The 23085-nt window shown below is 35.8% G+C and overlaps 1 protein-coding gene and 1 long non-coding RNA gene across 21 annotated transcripts in view; one reads left to right on the top strand and one right to left on the bottom strand.

Annotated features, from left to right (window-relative positions):
* Positions 1-23085, bottom strand: part of LOC111242977 (RYamide receptor-like) — a 138966-nt gene that overhangs the window by 50954 nt on the left and 64927 nt on the right. For 15 of the 20 annotated variants that reach the window (XR_015319784.1, XM_086978357.1, XM_086978353.1 and 12 more), the window contains one exon: positions 8803-9005. The gene's annotated coding sequence lies outside the window, so the exon portion shown is untranslated. Of the gene's footprint in view, positions 1-6855; positions 7131-7281; positions 7817-8225; positions 8343-8802; positions 9006-9188; positions 9959-10191; positions 10206-23085 lie in introns of those variants that run through there. The other 5 variants (XR_015319783.1, XM_086978360.1, XM_086978368.1 and 2 more) reach the window with 5 other exon arrangements.
* On the top strand, positions 8235-17106 carry LOC147758101 (uncharacterized). Its single transcript, XR_015319790.1, has 4 exons — positions 8235-8376; positions 11725-11853; positions 16205-16321; positions 16692-17106. It is a non-coding gene; the product is annotated as an uncharacterized LOC147758101 (long non-coding RNA).

The following is a 23085-nucleotide window of genomic DNA, read 5'->3' as shown; positions in this document are numbered from 1 at the left end:
AATAATGGTGCATTGCATATCTTTTTCAAGGAACCATCCGAGTCTTAAGCCTAGATTAGGCTTTAATACGAAAGCTTACATCGTTCAGTTCATACTTTACGTTATTATCGCTCAGTGTTCAGTATATAGATGATTTTCCATTCAAAGCCTCTAGTCAGCTTCCAATAAGTTATTTAAAGTTCCAGATGGTGTTCTTCAGGAGAATGTGTATTACTATTGACCAAGTCCAGTTTCTACGACGCAGATAGTTCTATATTAGCACTATACGAAGAAAGTACTTTCCTTTGTACCTTAATTGAACAACCTTTTTATACAAGCTTTTAATAAAGTCTCCATGCTTGCATAGGAGAATACTTTTAATTAGGTATTCATACACTACACTGAAAGTCGAAAACTTTCAAAAAGTGTTTATGAGAAGTAAGAAAACCGTAAAAAAAGTGAACAACTACTAGAGCCTTTAAAGATGCATGTTGGTTTGGATTGCACAAAGGTAGGGCTGAATATATGTAGGAGTATTGCGCAAGTAGGGAGAAATCCGTAGAGGATGACATAAATATGGAAAAAGTTAGTAGGCTATACATAGACGCTCAAAATAGGACCCTTGACGTTGTCAGATGATATCCGAATATGAAAAGGGTGGAATACGCTTCTATGGAGTAGAAGCTGAGTCGACAACGTATCCTACAACATTCTCAACGTTCTGGTCATACTCTGAAGTGATGAAAAGTAAGATTGGTCGGCTGCGTTTAATTAGTAGGTACGAAGCAGAATATCGGTAAGTACTTATTGATATTTTTTTTTTAATTAGAAACGAGATGGATTAAGATACATACGTAAAATTCATCTTATCTCTCTCTCTCTCTGATTTATGCTTTCTCTATCTAAGGCGAACGGCATTCAATGGCTTATCAATAGTTTATCTCAGCCTTGTCAAAGCATATCATTACTTAAAATAGATACCTGCAGTACCTTTTTGAGGAACACGACGACCATTTTCATTATACTATTACAGCCATTAACCACGACGTAACGCTTATACATAAGTCATAAATCTGACTAATGTCATAAAACAGTTATGTAAGGGGATACGGCTAAGCGGATAAGAAGTCAACAACGGGTATGTGTGAAAAAAAAAACAATGAAATGTTGAATTTCTAGTGTTATTGAAGCTGTATATTTATTGAAGTTAGTCTTGATAGAAAATGTCTTGGCTTGTATGTAAACGGGGACCACTGTGCGGTGATCTGTGAAATATAGTTAGACACAAAAGGGTACACGGAATGAAAGACGACTGCTAAATCTTTGGATTGCTTAGCTTGATGTTATAGCTTTGGTATGTAATATGTTTACAATTACGCGAAGTGAAGGTAGACAGTTACCGGATAGCTGAATTTCTAGCCCAGCAAATCCGGAATCCATAATTGAAGTTGTGGCTAACCTATTACTCACTAACGGTAATCGATTATTAATCAATCTTGTAATACATCTATGTAACAATAGTACTAATGCATGTTATATTATTCAGGCAGCTTCAAATTAACTTCAAGACATATTGATCGCTCTACCTCAAGAAACTAAAATGTTTGTCGCTTTTAGTATCACAATTTATTTTTTAGTTTAGTCGTAATTACGAGATGCACTCGAAACCCATTAACTCTGCCTAGAGCAGAAAATTTGCCTCACTCCGTACAGATATTGGGCCCATAAAAGCAAAAACATATATTCACTTTGTTTATCTGCAGTAATTGCAACGTAAAGTTGTCGCAACACCATGGACAACATATGAGTGGTGAATAGAAACGCTCTCGTTTCGTAACCACTTTGCTACACGTAGCAATATCGTTTTCATCAGCCCATGTTATTTAATTTTGGCTCGTTACATGCAGGAATCAGTTAGATGAATCTGTCCAGTGTTTTTTTAGAGAAATGAACAGAATATCATTATAGAAGCAGCAGATGTCTGTTGCTCAACCGGACGACCCTGCTTTGAATTTCCCAACGCGATTTGCTTACTTACGAAAAAGGCTGTACGCATTCTAGGCATCATGAGCAACAAAGTTAGTCATAATGTTAATTCTGTTTTAAATCTTTAGGTAACTTCATGAGGCGATTAGCCACGGTAAATGTAATTAGTTTCCAGCTTTATTGAATCCATAAAATATATTTTCCATAATTGCGAGATTCTCTAAGTTGCATTGTAATGCGATTTCGAAGCTGATTCGTAAACGGTATCGAAAAATTGCAACTGATTATAACGTGCAGTACTTTCGATTACTTTTCTTGCTTGAATTATCATAAATTAAGTTCATCCAACGGTAAAAATCTTAAAAATAACATTCAAAAGAGAATACTATGCAAAATATAACAAACAGCGATAACCAGTCCGTGTACATACGGCAGCTTTTAAGATAGTAGTAGTAAAGCTGAAACTATTCTCGGGATCTATTTGTGTTAATGGGCCAACTATATTCAGCTGCCCGTATATGCATACCTGCAATAAGGTAGTTTGGGCAATTTGCCAACGCGACGATTATAGCAAAAAAAGAATCCTATTTAACGTAAAGAACCGCATTATAGGAAGCAGGTGCTGTTATAGCGCAAGCTGAGTGTGGCAAACACACAACGTAGTAACATCTGGGGAACATGTTCGCTGTTTTTGCCACCGGAACCAAGACACTTAGCAAAGAAATATGTTAGGTATAAAAACGCCAGGTTAAGTAAGTCACCGGACAGCAGCAGGCCTTCAGCGAAATTAGTGAGTTAGTTTTTCTGCCCACTAAACTTCAACAGTTCTCTGCTTATCAGAACGTATGCCTGATGGGTTTTGCAAGTAAATTATAGAGTATTACTATGATTATCGTTTCTAGGGTAGTGGAAAATAACTACGAAATCCTAGCTCATAGTCTGTTTAACCCCATCATTCCTCTTTGCCTCTAGTACGTATAAGCTAAAGTCTGATACGTAATTGCTGATAGGCTAGAGTATAAATTTCCCTTCCCCAATCGAGTAGGACCTCATTGTTTCAATGCGTTGAGCGTAGATCGTTGATAATCTACTTGGAAACGTCATAGGAAACAAAATCATAGATGGGAGAAGCTTTTTATGTTTGACATCACCTATTGTCCTCGTTTTAAATCAGTATTATCTCGAATCTCTAGATTCTGTATTGACAACCCTTTTACACTATGAGTCTAAATAGAGGGATATCACCTGAAAGCGTCTTGCTCAAAAGGTTGTGCTATTCGACCAGAATCAATGAAGCGTGTAATCCTTTGTCAAATACGAAAATGTAACATTAGGACAAATCGCATCCGCCAATACCGAAGATTGCAAAAAACCTTTTCTAAAATAGATATTTTTATAACAATTGAAAATATATAAGATAATTAACTTAATTCGATCACTATTAATGCTAACAGTCTTTTTTAAATGGGACAGATACGTGCCAAATAAGTTAACATTTGTAATTACTAATGAAACTGGTCGAAAATACTCTAGAAATGGCCAGTGTTCCTGCTGCTAGTACGCTGGCCACAAACAAGGACTTTGGTGTTACACACTTCCTGTAAATATTTTAAACTTAGGTAGAGTAAGATAGCGAGTTTGCCTTACGGACATATGAGATGATCTATATTCTATACGCACACTTCGCTCCACACTAGGGGCCAATCGTCTTAAACAATATCTAGCGGCGAAACAAACGCGAAACATTTATTGACTACACTCGGGTATACACGCAGTTCTAAAACAGGATGTAGTGGAAGCCTAAGATGTTATGCAGCGTTCTCCCCATGTATCTGAATATCTAATGCCTCTATCTTAAGACGAGGCCTAATTGTAGCATATATAAATCGGAACAGTCATTATTAAATGATACAGCTAAATTTAATAAGCAAGCTTTGCTTAGTTAGTAATAAACTAAGGTATTATATATAATTTTTATGCATTTTCAGCAGTGTGTAATGGTATTACTAAGACAAGTTTAAGATAAGTTAAAGCAAGCGCAGATCAGTGATTTCTTTTTTAACTTTCGTTTTCGCTAATTTTGAGGCCGGCTTATTATTGAGGTTTAGCTATTAAGTTTTTTTTTATAATTTTTGCGCAACAGGCTGCTTTTTCCACAAGGGAATTCATATTTTTTTTCGTATTATCTAAGATTCTAAAATTAGCAGCTTTTCTTTCATCTATCATGTAGCCATTGTCTAAAACTCTTAAATCTCGTCCGGCTGCCTGTAATTAATTCAAAAAGATATATCCAAAAGATTTTTATTGTCAAGAAGGGTTTAAAAAGAAATCGATTTCATGATCAGCTAATAATGTATAGCATCGTGTAAAGCAGGAAATTGAAAATTCTTAAAAATGTAATTATAAAGTATTGCTGAGAAATAAAGCTGGGGAACTTTTTTAAGTATTATATCTTAACAGATCTCGTTTCCATGCAATTCTTTTTTGGAAGGAACCATATTCATGATTTGTAGTATAAGCAGAGCCGTTATATGACAAAAATACAAACTTATATAAACTGTAGCGCCTATTTTTATTGAAATAAACGCGAGATGGACAGGTAGGCAAATAGCTCACCAGTCATTTGATATGGATCCTGTAGTCTGGACTACATATTTATACATGCTTAGAGAAAAAAGAGTCTTTTATTAGTAATTTTACGCGATAGCTCGTGTCATTGTAATCCGAACATTTAATACTTAGCGGGACTGAACAATATCATTAATCAAAAAATGTGTTCATTCGCGCCTCAAAAATTTCCTTCGGAACGGTTTATTCTTTATCTGTTGTAAAGCAGATCGAAACTCAAGGCTTTTACAATAATAAATTAAACCCAAACCAAAAATCATTTTACCTGCTTTATTTACATAAGGCTCGATTGCTTCATGGTCTCCATTGTTTTAATAATACCTTAGCAATATTGGCATTGATCTTGTTTGTGTTGTGTCTGCTGTTGAACTCCCTCGTATTATTGTTTCTGTACAGGCTGCTAATTCGCAGGTGCTCCTTGCAGGAGCCCTTTATTCGTATTGTGAATCCGTACGGTCGTAAAAAGACGTATCAAGCTCCACGATCGTCGCAGGTTGGGGACACTTACTAGCAGAAGAATAATAGGTCTTCATTAGTTGAGTTTTTGTTACTGATCCTCATCCTTCTTGTCAACTCATGTTACTATTACACATGCTTATGTTGTCGAATGTTTTTCTATTTCTACACCTATATGTAAATCAATTGCTTCAGTTTGTTCTTTTTGGATTACTATTCCACTTGTTTGTGGTCTGCTTGCACGATGTTGCATGTTTGCGCCAATCAATTTTTTCAACATCTTCAGTATCTATCGATTTCGAGAGCATTTAATAATATTAAATTAAATAGTCAGTAAAAAGGTACCTACCCAGTGGTTCCCAAATATTTTGTAAAGCTTCAACCGAGATGCTACCGTTAATGCGTGCATTTGATTCGCAGCAAATAACAAGAATCAATTCCTTAAGCTTAATCTGTAACTCTAAGACAAAGTCGTTGATTAAGTAAAAAAAAAAAAAATAGTCTGCCTTCGATCTTCAACATCGATTGTACAAAATGTCTAAATTGCTTTTGTACAAATACGAATCTAAATGGATTTAGTGTAAATTAAGGATGACCTTTGAAAATCTTTACTTTCAATTTATTCAGAACTGGTTGGAGTTTTACTATTGTGAGCTATTCTGAGAAATTTATTAATTAATGCCATTAACTGCATTACATAAATATAAAATAAATAGTTAAGGTGAGATCATAATTTTTCATTTACTGTATATTGAGTATTTTTTCTAGGGGTTTGTAGCGAACTAAAGAAACTTTAAAAGCTTCCGATCTACCCAAGAAGCGCGAAGTTCGTTTCAGAACGTGTATTATTCTGTGACTGTACTTATTGCTTTCGAAAGCGTGTCGAAAGCAACGAGATTTGCTAATCAGAACCTGCATTTTTTCTGTGATGGCTCCAATTTAAAGTACTGCATACATACATACACGTTTGTTAAGATCCATACAGGATAAATAGTAAACAATGTGATATCTGTTCTTCTGGTGTTAATCTATATCGCGACGAGACTGCGTTAATATTTCTACATATATACTATTATTTTATTCACATAAAAGTATAACAAATGATGGTATGGTAAATGTGATATTTAATTGAACCAATTGATGAACTGAAGGTTTTACTAGTGAACCTTCACATTGGTTCTAACATATAAGCTTACTAAGTAAGCTCATTTTTATGTGAAAGCAGTTAAAACATACACGATTTAATTTACTACACATGACATTCAGCTACACAAAAGGGTGCCCAATACAGGGCATTTTTAAGGTACAGGCATCCGATGCACCCAAGTCTTCTTGAAAACGTACGTCAGATCAATATAAAATAAACAGTTAGAGTGAGACTATAATTTCGTATTTACTGCAAATTATACGTTATTTGACCTATAATAGTTAAAGGAAGCTGAATACACATTGTAGCATTCTCTACAATCTATTGTAAGAGTTCCTTAGCGTCATTTTTATTATTCTGTCTATTCAATATATTTTTTTGGCCAACCCCCGGCTTCGAATTCGTTACAACTCTCACCGCGAGCTGTACGCACTTGGACTCAGAGTCATGGACTTCGTTTCAATAGACTATGGACCTCCATACGTTGGTTGAACCAATATAACTCACCAGAACTATTAACTAGAGAAGCTTCAGATGGATTTATAGATATATGATAAAAGGTGAGTTCAAGTTCTAGGAACCGCTTTTTGTAAATGTAAATGTAGAATACAAAACTGAAAAAATAAAAGGACTGGCAAATTACAATGAGAACACGTATATATTGTAAAATTGTTTCTTTATATCAGCTGACAGTCCATGAAATGCAAAAATGTAAAAATACATCATCAAAAATTATCCTACTTGACTTTTTTAGTTTTTATTTACATTTACAAAGCTCAAGTAAAATCGTGCACTTCAAACTGACATTTCCACATGTCCCAGAACAAGTGCTGCACTCAACAAGTTAATTCTAAAACATATACATTTTAGAGAAAAATAGTTTCCGTGCGAGTTGATCCGAACTGGGTGGATTTAATTTTCGTCCGATTGATCACTAAAACAATGCACACATCAAATAAACCGAATGGCATTTTTTTGGATATCACCGATAAAGCACTGAAGTGTAACAATCCATAATAGAAGCACTGTACGAGACGTCTGTCTCGTAAGGCAATAGAATCATATATATACTTGTGGATTCGTACGTTTTTTCGTCAAGGAAGAACTCGTTTCAGGAGGCAATCCTAAAGAAAGTAGCTCAAATTTGGGCAAATAGTGCTCGTTTGCGAAAGTCCTCATGGCCTGTCCCGCTAGTTACGTTAGACTCACACGACCGACGAGGCCTAGTCAGCCCGACTTATGTTTGTTGTCATGTGATGCATGACGCACACGTAATAATTGCCAGGATTCCACTAACGTGTGTTAGCATACAATTTTATTCAGCAGATTCCACGCAAAGTACTGGATAAAATGGTTCCGTCCTTTCTCAAAGCAATCCTTTGATTTTTTAGTAGCAATAAAGGCTAAGTTGATTCTTCTTTAAAGAAAAGGTTCCACCGTGTAATGTCAAATTAAAACGTTTACAGTAACATTTGTCGGCATGATTGTTAGAAGCCCGTACGGCAGTTAACGGTCAAAACAGATTCTTTTCAATACATACATGCATATCGGTAACATAAAAAAATATACGGGTTCTTGCTTTGCTAGACGGCACACCGCTAATGCATCCATCTGTAGCGTCTGCTGATTGTGTTCATCACAACATGTCGCCAGAAAAACAGAAAGAACAGACTGACTTAGCCCAACATTGGCATGTTACCGAAAATGATCGAGGCAACTCTTAATGAATGCTTCCTTGTGCAGCTTTTAATCAAACATATAAATGTCTACATTAAATATATCTTTTGAAATCTCTAGTTCCTGGCACACCTTACTCAAATATGTTTTATTTCCCTTGTCGCATAGTTGACATTTTTATATTTTATCTATAGCTAAGTCCCTGTCAGTAGCGGCTTTGGTAAACTGCTTGAGAAGAATTTAATGTTGTTTTCCTGTGATAGTCTTTTTGTGTGATAGTATAGTTACGTGGCGACTATTGATACTGTTCTGTAATATGGGGTGACTACTTAAAAAAAAAGTATTGTGATGCAACTGCCAGGAGACAGCAACGATTTATACCACAGAGAAGGTGCCAGATGTAGAATTGCCAGGGGGACCGCTAAGGGTCACGGTTGGTGAATGTGTCCTCGACAAGGCAGAAATAGGACTATTTCACAAAAATGAAAAATCAAACATGGCGGGTCAGTTTCTAATTAATCGAAAAAGAAAATAACATACAATTGCTAGCTATGTGCAATTAACAATGTTTCTGCCCTATGTATGTTGTGCACGTGACCTGATAATACACTTTAAATAATATCAATATAGAATATAGTTCCGATTATGCATACACAGTAATCGTGATTCTCTACTACTATTTTTTGCTTGTTTCCAATTAAGGGAGTACTTTTGTTGTTTAGTGTTAAAACTAAAAATGCTGCACTACTGTTGGTTAGAAACTCATTCTTTTAGTGATCGACCATATTATGCACATAAGGTTGATCAAGAAAAAAATAATTGCAGTAAATGATGTAGTTCTGAAAAATGCATCTTTCACTTACTTATCGTTCTAGTTTAAAAATGGTTAAGCTAATAAGGAAGTCAAACTGAGTAAATGAGTACAATACCGTTTTATGATGCAGTGACTGTTTTCATAAGTCCTGACTCCACGCGAGCCACAATTCTACGGTACAGTAGCGTTGTAGTTCTATCACACGAGGCTGTGTCTGCTTGTACGCTGTTTACGCTTCTGTAATTAAACTCTAATTTCTTCTCTCAGGCGGTGAAATCGATCCATTTATTCATCGTTCTTCCTTGCAGTCGAGTCCGCCTGAAAGGAAGAGAACCTGTCTCAGTAAGCTGTGGCGATCGATACTGTTGAAAGCTCTCGCAGAAAGTAAATCTGTAACTGCGGTTAGAGAAGAGTATTGAGATACTAGTTAGCTAAATAAAGACGATAAATTCAAATTAAATTATAATACGAATAATAGTATGTATGGGCTTGTGTTCCTACTTAATTTTAAATATCATCCTCAGAAAAGGGATACGCATTTCTTCAGTATCCTCCGTTATTTCTTATACCTGTGCAAGGTAAAAATTGAAAAAAAAACGCATATTTTGGTGTCCGATAAACAGTAGCAAACAGATACGACTTATAACTCTTTATAATCCTTTGTATTAATCACTCTTAGCCAATTTATATCAAAATCAGCAACTATTCGATCAATGTGTCGTGATCATTTTACAACCTGTCTCTCCGTAAAGCCCCATAATTGAAAATGTATAAATTGGAAGTCTATTTTTTGTTAACACTAGCAATTACTAATGCGTGTGCCTGAGCTATAGCAGTCAATCTTATTTATAATTTATAAAACTGAGAAGAATCATTTTTTAAAGTGCTTATTGGATCGGACCCTCCAAGAATGGATTAATGGAATTAAGACAAGTAAACAAGTCATTTTAAGGTAACAAAAGCAGTATTACAATGGTACGGATGCGAATACTATTCGATCAATGTTGCTTCCTAAATTTTCGACAATAATAAACAAAAAAAATCAGAATTGGGTAATTAATAAAAGTTGTCTTGAGTCTTGCATTGCTCCATCACAGTAGCAAATATGTGACATCGTATTTGAACAAATCGACCAGGGTTTTTAAGTTGCCGCTTATTTTTGACGCTTTGTATTTATATTTATATTTCTAGCTTAAAAACTGTCACATTTTTTTTCTAAAAAAATAAAAAGTGGGTTTTTTGTTAGTTTTAGAAAAATAGGCGTTTAAAATAGTTTTAATTAGTGGTTCTTACAAAAAATATGGCTCTGATAACCAATGGATCCAATCAAATATTGTTTTTGCAGATTAAACACGACTAGAAAAATTTTTCGATTTTTCTGTGGCTTTTGTAGAGGTATTTGAACCTCCTATTGGCTAATGAATTTGCTTTATCGTGACCACTAAAATACAACGAACGGCCGAATTTCGTATTGGCTGACAGCTTAATGAGCTTTCCATCTTACCGCAGAAGTCACACCTGTAAAATCATACAAAGGCGTAGTAAGAGTTACATCTATTTTTGTTATGTTCCAGATGTCACTGTTTCTCAGGAGTCTCTCAATACATTACAAAACATTGAAAATGAATTTATACAATTATGTTACGAATGAATACTGTGCGTTGAGCTTGTATTCATTATTCAACACAAAAATTAGAAACCGTGCTAAAGTATTATCTTTGCTTGGATAGAACAAGACTCCATCTTTCGTGCTTCTTATAACTCAAAATACTTCAAATGTTGGACGTCCATCAGACAGAATATGTAAATTGGTTTAGAAACATGAAAAAGGGTGAAAAAATTTGACTGGATTATGTACGAAAAATATAAAGTAGCAAGTACATGTGATACACTTTTTCCTTAATTAACAGATTTGAATAACTGATATTGGGCCCAACCTGTACTATAGCTAGACTTCAAGCCGATTTGGCTCCTGTGACCCCACTGCTGTAATCAATCTGTTAGTTCATTACTTTATTCTAAAAATTTCCCTATAACCCTTTTGTCGTTCTCCTATTTAAACCTGTGAAAATTAGTGTTTTGTAGAATGGTAAATAACATGTACAGTGCACGTGATGACTGATGCTATTATGCAGTCAGGACTATGTACTAACATGCATGTTTTAATATATAGGGGATTTTTGGCATAAAACAGTTCATTGCCAGCCATGTTATTTTCACAGCTGTGCTTTTCCTTGGGGCACACCAGATAAAAAAAATTGCAAGAATGGTTAGGCACAAATACGAACAGCCTTAATTCGTTTTGAGTAAAATTGTTAAACATCATAGGCTTTTTTTTGTTATCTTTACACAAAACTTTTATCACAAAAATAAAGACGTCCGCAGATAGGAATCTGTGTACAAATCACAAATCTGTTGACGGGCGGCCCTTGTGAAATGGGGTAAGTCAGAAATAAAAAATGCCTCAGATGTTAGCTGGATAAAAATACACATACGCTAAGGATATGCAGGTACGAGACAGAGAGATAAATCGCACAACATGCCGTTCGTAGCTTTTCCAAGAATCTTAATGGTCGGAAACTGTGAAGCACCCCTGACTGAGGATTGTCCAATTGAAACCTTCTAACTGTCAGATACTGACAAATATACATTTTTATATGAACCTGGTTTCATTTTTTTTACTATAACATAGTCAACTTCCACCTTTGCAATTTCTCTTAGTAAGATAAATTCGGCCACGATAATAATAAACTGATCTAAATTTGGTCAATAAACTCAGCTATACCGTAGCCTGGCTGTCCAATCGGCTGCAAATATCAGTTGTCGTTACCCCTTTCTTTCATTTTGATCGTTTGTTTATCTAATTTCTCTTTTTCGAATATTCTGTTCTGCTTCTATATTTGCGATACAAAGTTAAACTATTTTTCCTCTACCCACAGAAATGTCACTTCTTTTACCTTCGTTTCATTAATCGTCTTAATTCATTAACCTCGATTCCGACCAGACCTAAACTCAGATGCTTGTTATCCTATTGCAGATACCCCCGTTCCGTACGTGTTGCGCTCCTTAGTTCCAATTTGTTTCCGCTGTGCCACAACCAAGAGAAATTGAGCGGGGACATTGGTGCTGAGACATTTCAGCTCTGTACACCATTCATTCGTAAAAGGTATATAACCAATAACCTAAAAAAATTGTTTTAATTAGCTGTATATCTGTTATGTTAAACTTGAAACAAAGCAACTCTTAGATACAGACTTTTTCAATTCTCAACTATTGTCTAGGTTTTCCAACGAAATTTCTCTTTCAGTGCTTCACATATAGTTTTATAGAAGAAGCAGCTCACAACGCATAAACTTGTTTAGTCAGAATATACAATTTATTTTTATAAATTAAAATACATGTATCATTGAAGCTCTTTTTTGCCGGTAAACGTCAGATAAAAACTGACGGATTTAATAGCAACAAGTTGCTTACAATCTTCCGTGTGGGGAAGAGTTGTACCATGGCTTCGGATCTAAGTTTTGCTGCTGACGTTTAATAGTCTAAACGAACCGGAGTAAAACGTGGCTTGCATGAGCAAAACTAACACGACAAAATGCGTATATTAGACCTACCACAGACGTTCCTATTGAATAAGTACCTTACACTTACAGAATCGCACTAATATATCGTTAGTTCAGAATTAATAATATACGTTAAACATAGCACTAGAGCGTTCTATATTTTTTCCGATAAAGGGAGACAGAGAGGTTCAATAATAAAATCTATATCAAGTAATTTTAATTTCGATAACATGCTTGTGGCTACCGGATCCTGCATTAGGTTTACCATTTTACTGTATATATGATTCAAAAAAGGAAGATTCAAACAGCCTTTTTTTAGAAATCAGTAGGTCATTTTTTGAAATTAGTATCGCTTACAATTCCCCCTCGGGGAATACTTGACCACAAATAAAGTAGGCTCCAGCATAACGCTACGTCTCACGTCAGATAACTAAAACATTCGGCTTTGTGCCGCACTAGTGCTTTTATGATGGCGTAATATCTTTGCCTAGATGGCAGATATAAATTTAGCTAAACAGAATATATTTGGACCGTCAAACAACAAAACTTAGAGAAGGAGAAAGAGTCGCCTAGCCGTATATTCTGGTCTTTACAATATCATTCACATGTAGTCTCAGAATAAGTGCAAAAGTTTCAACATGAGTACACGTAGATATGACTCTGCGAGAAGCATGCTTAGAAAATTGGTGGATCATTTTGTCACATGTCATGAAACCTGGTTACGACGAGTCTGACGATATACGTAGCTAAATATAAGTAAATTGTGATAGACACCATACCGCTTGCCTTTCCCTGGTATCATCTGGTAAATCTCTTGAATTAGTGTTGTAAACTCAACAAGAATCGTGTAACCAGTATGATGCAAGGTGTCTTAAGTAGTTCTCTATATTATATTTAGAATTGGGAAGTTGTATTGTTCACCTATATATTAAGTCTTATATATTAAGTCTATATATGTATTAAGGAAAAGTAAATAAATGAAATTTGGTTTAACACATTGTGTCTAGATACGCAATTTATGGCTTCCGTCATTTGTTTGACGATCCTTGCTCTTGTAAAGATTAGGAATTATTAACGAATACCAAATGGATGCGTTACCGACAGAATAATAACAAAGCGTCAATTTTATTGTATATTTAATTTAGCTCGTTCAAGTCGCAATAAAAGTAGAATTGGTTGCTCTGCTATTATTGCATTTATGTCTTTGCAGCTTTGCTATTACGATGTTATAGCTTATTGACTATATTATTTTCGTCTTTAGTTATCCCGTTAGCTTCTTCATAGTTATTTTATTTAACTTTGCCTTTTCAATTACTTTGGTTCACTATTGTCCTTGCGAGAATATACGAAAAAGATACCTTATGACAATATTCTGGTTATGCCATTACGCTGTAATACTTCTTCCATTACAATCAACCCGTTACTCTGTTTCTTTTAACATCCTTACGATACTTCCATTGCCTCAAAATGTCTCTTACGATTCACTTGGAAGTTCATTTTCATAATATACTTTACATAGCCTTCAAGTTTGGTTATTATTTTGAACGGCCGGTACCATCTTTTGTCAAAACTTAGCGTATTCTGAATACATTTTTTCCGGATTGTTTCCTTCCGTTGTATATTTTAAACCTTCGACTATCAAAAGTCTGGTGAATCTTCTTTGTTAACATCCGTGTGCACTAATCCTTATTCGCTAAATAACATAAGTGTGCGCTTATTAGTTATTTACATTATTTATCCTCTTTATACAGTAAGATTCAAGCGTAGGAATAAATAATAAAGCCAGTGGGAAGTAATAGAATATTTTTAATAGATATGTGTACCTATCGGAATCACTGTTCAATTGTCCCAGATGTAAACGCTGGCAATATATCTGCAGGGTGAATAATTCTAGTGTAGGACAAGTTGGTAGAATTAAAACTAAATCTCTAGTACAATATTAGACCTTTCAGCTTAGTTAATTTACGTAGTGGTCCTGTCGATTAAACCAGCAAATCTACGTCTAGGCGACTTGTCTCGAAGGAAAAGGATGCTAGACTAAATATATAGGCAGAATGCTAAGTCCCTACTGGACTATTCAATATAGTCTTGCTCGGAGAGGACGATTCCTGATGATAATTCGCCGCTGCTACGACCTACGGACCAGGAATGTTTGCAAGAAATATTTATGCTTTTTCTCCCTCGTATTCTCGCACATCAAGTCCACTCAGAGAAGCCTCGCTTGGTTACAGGTCAACCGTAAGTTGGGCATAACCCTCGGAGAAACTTACTGGAGAACCACTCCATTTCTACCGTCCACCGTTCCGATAGCTGTATTGGAACCACATTTTGTCAATATGCTACTGCATATTATCCATAGACTGTCAATATGCAATATCCTACTGAAAGTGAGCTATTGCTCCGTAAAGCAGGGGGGGGGGGGGGGGCTTTTTATGTCAGTCGTAACAGCTAGCTCGTCAGTGAAATTGACTAGCAGAGAGTGCCGTTATAATATAATTATGATAATTCGGAACGACCGAAACAGTCTGCGCGGTTATCAGTGTACTTAATGGCTTATCTACGAGATTCTCCAAAATAGTCAACTCATAAAAGGTAGCGAATAAAAAAGCTATTGATTTCCGGTATTCCGATTTGCTATTATACCATAGTTATAACCTCAATATTTGTAAAAGGCGAATATTATAATACAATTATAATAATTTGCGTACAAATCTTGCAGTGCAGCAGATTATATTGGAATATCAGCCAGACGTTAATAAATATGGGATATTTAGTCTCCTTCTTTCTCGAATTTACCCACCTGTCATGATTGCAAACCTGGTATCACTTCTGTTCTTAGTGCTTGTAAGTATAAAGATGTAAATACACAATTTTTATCAAGTAACAAGGACAATTTAATATTTTTTGGAGCATTAGTATAACGATTTTTTCATTCACTTATCATTCTCAAGGATGCTATATTCCCCTATGCTAAGCTTCTTGAACATACAAGCCAAGACCCGAATTTGTCACTCAGTAATTTTTTTTAACAACGTGGCCAATTTTCTTTTTCAGATTTATTATATTTTTTGTGTAAAAACAAAAAAAAAGTCCTTTTACCGATCACAACCGTTATATTATAACGGTTGTGATCGGTAAAAGGATTTTGATGATCCGGTAAAAGGATATCGGGGAAACTGGATAATGAGCTTCAGCAGTTGTTTTTTTACTGAATAAAAAGCACTACATTTTTGTTTTTGTAACAGTTATGTACTATCTCACGTATCCCCCGTCATTGTTCACTGTTTTTCCCATCTTTCTATTAAATAGGGTGTGCTGTCTTGCCAAAAGTGTTTCAACCATGTTTTGCGATCCATAATTCGCCAATAAACGGAAAGGTGAAAATCCGTTGGTGCAAGGTCCGGGGAATTTGGAAGGTTAAGACAAATCTTTTATCTGAAGTACAGGAAGGCAGCTTTTTGCCGTCCGTGGCTTCACGTTGTCATGGAAGAAAAAGACCTGACATTGTCTATTGGGTCTTTCTTGTCGGATAGCCTAGTTGACTCGATGCATTTAATCCAAGTAACTGGCTGGTTCCCAGAAAGCAATTTCCAGTTAATCAAACCCTCGGACTTAATTTTAGATAAAGATCGTGTTGGACCCTGGACCTTAGCATCTTTCCTGGAGGCACTCATTCCGATCTCTGGTTCTGGTTCATAAACAGGCATTACTTTTCATTGCTAGAAACAACTCTGTGCAAAAATCGGTCATTGTCGCCACGTAACATTCAATAATAGGTAAGATATTGAGATGCAATGTTAATCCGTAATTGAATTCAGAAGGTTCATATAATACCCAAGCTCTAAGTTTTTATGTAAATCCGAAGGAGGAGACCAACAGCAGCCCTGTGGCTGCAGTCTATCTTTTTGGCCAATATCTGAGTTGTCCTTCCCGACGGTCGTCTTTTTTTAAAAGCGTTTCCAGATGGTCGTCATCAAGCACAACCGATGGTCAGAGCTAGCGGTATACCTTAGATCCTGGAAACCACTTTTGAGGGGCTTTTTCAACGATAGTGCCATTATCGTACACGAGGCAAGTATCTCGGGTTATTTCGGCAGCGTTTTGGCTTCGGTAAAATGCAGAGTACAAAAGGTATCAACAAAAAATATACATTTTTCCATCCGAGACACCAATTTTTGAGCAGTTGTTTAGAGTTAAAATTATACGTTCAATACAATACCATTATAACCCGCTGCTAGAGCGAAAAAAAAAGCTTTAGAATGATATATCAGGAATAAACAGCATGTGAGAAAAGGAGAACCTTTTAAAAAATCGCGGGAACTTATCGCCGCTTTTAACATTGTACGTCATAATGGTTATAAATAGTAGTGAACCATAAGCATTCTACTTTAGAAATGTTTTCCTGTTACGTAATGAATGCGTTTCATAAATCTCTGTACAGGTAGCTGCGGTGCAATGCAAGGGGTGCCTTCCCTGCCTGAGTAAGCTGCCACCCGACACATATATTTTATAGTACAGAAGAAACAAGTGGCTATAACGATCCACAAACAATGCTAGAAAAATAATGGCAAATGCGTTAATATCTGATGTATTAGATCTACGTCGCGGATGCTATACGAGATTAGCAATAATACCCCGCCGCAAAAGCCATACAACGATGCACTTATGTATATAGGTTATTGGATATTTTAAGCGCAGGATACACCACCTTAGCAGGAGGATACTTGAACCCGCCACAGTTACGTGATGGGCCACCTGTGGCCAAGCAGCGATGCACGATAATATGATATAATGTTTAAATTGTGTATCCCTTTCCTCTATTTGTAATAAAAAAAATTATATGTATATATAGGTTATTCGAAACGTATTCGTCTTTTATACGTTCAAATGTAAGCAAATTTGTTTATATTTAAAAATTATATTACTGATTACACTGTTTTGATCGATGATTTTCTACCATTTCCCTGGTGACACCATAATCCCGTCATTGTAGAGCTCCCATGGGTCCTGGCTCAAGAATCGTGACAAACAATTCTTACATCCTTTAACGTTAAAAAGTTCTGCAGCAACCGAACTAGTTTATATTTTGATGATGTAAGATCCGGATTATACAGCAAATGCCTTAAACGTTCATATCTAAGTTTCCTCAATTTTTGTCTGACATTATCATTATGGAAGACGACGTTTGCGAGTTCTGGTCGATTTTTTTTAAATGCCATGTTATAGTCTTATTAATTATATACACTAGTTGTTGGAATCAATCAGGTGCGCAACTCTTGATCGGTGATTCTTTCCGACTCCACCAAACACATAGCATTACCAGTTTGGGCTTTGCTAGAAATTGTCGAACACAATTTTTTACTTTTTCCATTTGCACATAATTGTTGTATTATCACCCGTGATCCACCGTTTTAGAAATGACTTGATTTCTTTGTGTTTCCGTAGATGGAAATACCATAGGGTAACAAACACCGAATTTCTTATTGTAGGCAGCATTTTTCAAACGGTTTAAAATTGAAGGTTTTAATCCCTAACGATATTGAATGTCGCTTTTTCTCCACTTTGCCAATAATTTCATCAATCATTGGTTTCACATTGAGCCAAAGCGACAGCATCTATGTCAGCCAATGCACAAGGAACAGATATCGAAACACAGAGAACAATAAACAAACGCACTGCTCTACATTGCTTGAATATGTTCTGAAAAAGCGAACTCCTATTCCGGAGTAGCTTTTCTAAAAACTGAATCTAAAAGCCCATTTTAATAATATACCGGATTTTGCGTTTGAACAAATTGAATATATTGTGGGTATCTTTAAAACTTCTTCAAAACCGACTAAGTTGAAAGTAACAAAACAAATGTAGGACTTAGCATTACGTAATTGAACTGAAATTATTATATTATCTTATATCTTAGGCACCCTGTAAAAGAAAATATCGTGCGCGTATATTCAGGTAGTAAGTAGTTGTAAACAAATGACTTATGAAAGCTATTTTGTTATTGTGAGCCTCTGACGTATTACGGAGGTTTTCATTTTTCTTAAATCATGTTAATTTTGTAAATAAAAAACAACCTATCTAGCTTTTGCGTCCAGCGTTGCTCCTCATATTTAGGAATAGCTATGATGTAATTGCAAAATTCAAACGATGGAAGAACAACTCGGAGACTTTTAATAGATATATATATATATATATATATATATATATATATATCGCTCACGACTACACCTGATGGCTAGATAGTAATAGTATTGCGCTACAAGAAATAAAAGAAAACTGAAAATATCAAAATAGACATTAACCCTTTCCTATGTAAGTGATCGTTGCACCATAGGTAAATAAACAGAGAAAAGTAAGATTTTTCGTTTCTTAAATTACACGGCTTTTGTCAGCCCTTACGATTTTTGAAACTCCTCGATTGTTGCTCCAAACTTTTCGATTCGACATACGATTTCCAAGTGACCGGCTGAAGGAAGTTCATTTTCTTAATTTTCTCGACTACATATAGAGCACTTGAGAGAGAGATTCAACTGCAAGCGCTAGATCACATTATATCGAGTCTTCTTTATTACGGCTGTGGATTATTTCTTTGGATATTATTCAAATAATGAATTAACCTGCCTGGTTGACCTAAAATTTCTCGAATATATCTTCACTGTTTGTCCGATAATAGCGTAATTGGCGCGCCTATTAATTTGAAATCATGTACCAAGCTTCAAACTCGAGATTCGACTTTGGATTCCATTTTAAAAGCACTAAGCGCTTAAAATTCCTTTGGATCTGACCGCACAGTACCTTTCCCACTTGGCGACATAGATATCATTACAAACATTACTTGTGATATCGGTTTTTTGGTTTATTTAACATAGATTATAAGGTGCATCTCGGATAATGAGTCATGGACCAATATACCTAACTTTCTTAAACTAGAACATTGCCGGATGAGTAATCGAAATTAGTGCCAACTATGGACACCTTTGTTCTCATTTAATTTCGCGATTAACTTTTAAAACATATGATCTTGCCGCAAGATACTAAATAAACGCTAGTAAATATAATAATTAGAAAATTTCCGTATACTGTCAATGACAATAAAATTGCTAGAGCAGAATAACTATAGTACTAACTTATAAAAGTTAATATTATTGTATTGATTGTATAAAATATTGAAAGGGTTTGTACAATGAACCTTTGATACCGTGTAACAGTAGCCACCCTAGAGTTTGTGTACAAACAAACGACACGATTTGAAATTTTTTAGTTGATCCCAATGTTCATATATTACATTGTTTGCTCTTCGCCTGACCTAAGAGCTATGTTTCACTAAGCTACGCTTCTACTCTCATCGCACATTAGAAGCTCTTTGAATTGGGAAGAACGGTTCCGATCATATTTACAACGGTAACGGTTTTTGGTTGTTTTCAGTCAAAGATAATTCGATACATATGTAAGTTCCTTGCGCAAATTGAAGGACTGATAAGCCTAACAGGGAACCACTTGGTAAAATGGACACCTCCTAAGATATTCTGTAGGCATGCTATTTATCTAATCCGCTGGCAGGATAATATTCTAGAAGCACTTAAGTCCTTGAGTAACGACATCGCAGTCTCAAGTTACGGACTGTCTATTAAAACTACTTATGAACCTTATACCTAACTTCTTTTAATAATTTAAACTTATTCAATTAGTTAACTAGTCCGTTGAGAGATCTTATCTATTTTCCTATGTACGGTGACAATAAACGTTATCTTTCAATAACAACGCCTAACGCATAATTTAGGTTAAGCCTAGAACGTACCTATTTACGACAACTGTTTAGTAGCTTATACATATAGTTCGCAAAGGCTTCGCCATCAGGAAGGCTGGTGCTATGCGTCATTTTGTAGCAGCGGAGCCGATAGAATAGCAATCTATAAGCCGGCAACTTGGCCAATCCATCTCAGAAAAGCAGGTTACACCAGTCATTCTATGTATAAAAAAATATAGTTTATTATATATTACGAGAGCATCATTTATTATTATTACCTATACATCTTGCATCTAAAAGGGCGCAATAGCACAGCTTTAATCTCAATTTTTTTTATGTCATTTCCGTTGTTCGTATCATTTATGTGCCTAGAGACTGAGTGACGATCGCATTATGCGGATAAGAAGGCCTTCGATCAAATCACCGCGCCAGTCCACCAATAACAATGCATTGAAGCTGATGTTGGAACGTTGCCAGGATGTTGCATTGATCTTAAAAGCGTACTGGCATCAATTAGGGAAAGAGAAAAAGCTATCTTATTTACAGTTTTCGCATCTCAAAAACCGAATGAGATTATGAGTTACTAAAACAAATGATAAATGCGTAACCGTTATGGCCAGAACGTATGTCTTCCGGGAGCAAAGCGCTGAAGTTGACCCGAGTCGGTCAAAAGCAAATAGGGCTAATTGAACGGTAATTTGTAATAAACTATCATAAATTCAATAAAATCATGCCTCTTTATTCATGAATTTATATATTGTAGATTAACTACATTTTAATGTTGGGCATAATTTTGATGTCGGGGTGCTTTTTCACAGGCGATTTGCACCCTAGTGGTATCTGGATCGGCTTCCTTGTGCGACACACACTGCTGGTAGAGGGAATCGTCTCCGGGATTAATGAACACCAAACTAGTTTCTAACTTTGACAGTCTATTAGACTCATATGGTAGGGGCAATAATTATTATCCCAGCGAGAACCGTTATCAACTTAAATGCGGTGCACATAGTTTGTCGCAGTTCAGTTATTATTTTACGTACCCAGGTTGAAATAATATTTGACGGATGGCTCTCAACACTGTGTGTACGGCGGGATTGAAACCTAAGCCATGCCTAAAATAAGCTAGCAAATTCGTTTAAGGCACAGAAAGAACTACGATTACGCACTCAGTACAAAGCCTGTTTTGCATATAAAAAGGTCGGGAAAAAATTGTTTTTGCGCCTAATATTAGTTACCAACTAATAGAACGCTCATCACCGAGTCTCAATGAGAAAGCATTTTGCTTTGAACTAACAAAATGTGCAATAGATTTTAATCGTAGCGTATTAAGAGTGGTTTGTATTTTTTAGTAGGAGCTGGAGGTAAGAGATTTGACACAAAGGATTTAACGTGTTACGATGACAAGTCGTAATTTACCTTAGACTTACGTGCAGTGTCACTTCGTGAACAGCGTAAAAACAATAGGCATAAATTACGGTCAATGCTGTGACAGAACAACTCAACACGTTCTGAAATGCTGAACTTGTCCTCTGTGGGCTGCAGACGATATATCGGGAGAATGGCAGGCATAAGCGAAAACGGTATTCGTAACTTAATAAAGGGGATGTACAAAGCTTACAATCAACTAGTTAGATCTTATCTGGCAGAAATGCTGACTTGATCCTTAATAAAATAACGAGTTAAGATTACGTTCTTTGTTGTGGGGAAGTAAAATTAGCAAGAGTCTCCTATTGTAAGATTATCATTTGGATTGAATGGCGATACCGCCACAAAGTTATCCATGTCTCTTGGTGGACACATCACCGTTAACCATTGTGGTGGTGAAAAAGAAATTCTACATGTTTAGGTGGTTTAGCAACGTTCTCCAAGAGTAGGAGGTATTCTACATCGTGCACATAACTGGTCCCTTTTGCACAATGATATTTTCAACAGAGATTTGGTCAGCCCGTGCATAATTGACACAATTTATATACATCGATCTCGAAACCGGGTGACCGATTAACTGATTCGAAAAACACAAGAGGAATACAGAAGGACATTTTAAATCAGGATAAAATTTAAGTAAAATCTTATGGTGGCGCTGCATGCAAGGTCATGGGTTGAGGTTGTAGTGCAATTTATTTAGGTACATATTATGCTTAAAGTCAGTTCTAGTTATTTTTTCAGATCGCAGCAGGGTACATGCAGTACGATAATGGATGCAACGAGGAAGATGAACCAATTGAGAAAAAAAAAAAAGTAAAAAGGCATTAGGAGCACTTTAATAGGAAAATGAAATCTCTACAGTAAGACGACCAATCATCATAGCAGCACTAAGGTAATAGGATAACTGTGCCCAGTAACCACGGGGCCGAGCAATAGATTAACTAAACGAGAAAAATATATTTATTCAAACCGGAAAACGGTGGCGAAACAAGGTGACGATCATTGGGTCAAAGCCTTCGTTGTTAGGCTGGCTGTAAAACGAATTAAATTTGTCCATAGTAGAGCAAGCTTACGACGGAGCTCAAGAGAATTATCCCAATAGAAGAACTAGTAGAGCAAGCTTACGACGGAGCTCAAGAGAATTATCCCAATAGAAGAACTGGATTATTGTAACAGGGTCATTGTAATGAAGCTATTAATTATATCGCTCATCGCTCAGATAGCACATTAAGTCGGCCTAATAACGAGATCACAATGATAGATTGACTCAGCCAATATATAATAGTATAGCAAAATGCTACAATATTACTAAGGTGGAGAAAAGTGACTGACGTATTATACAACCCATTATTTACATTAAGCTGGATGGAATATTAACTAACGATAATACTTAAAACAGATGGGCAAAACTTCAAAGTCTGTAAACGGCAAAGAGCTTTTGTCTATTAGAGTATAACACTACGTCACTAGCGAACAACAGAACAACGAGGTTGATTGACTAGTAACTGGGATCATGATTAATAACGACGCTCAACAAATAGCGCAGTATTTTGGCCAATATGCGGATTTTAACAATGTTGTTCCCATCTGTTCAACAAACAAACTAGCACATAGCAAACAAATCATAGAGCACGGAATTTTTGCAAACTTTGGGTGCCAATAT

Source organism: Varroa destructor, unplaced genomic scaffold, assembly GCF_002443255.2.
Source record: "Varroa destructor unplaced genomic scaffold, Vdes_3.0 BEIS01000001.1, whole genome shotgun sequence".
NCBI lineage: Eukaryota > Metazoa > Arthropoda > Arachnida > Mesostigmata > Varroidae > Varroa > Varroa destructor.
The sequence above is the reverse complement of the archived record's forward strand: the minus strand, read 5'-3'. Positions and strand labels throughout refer to the sequence as shown.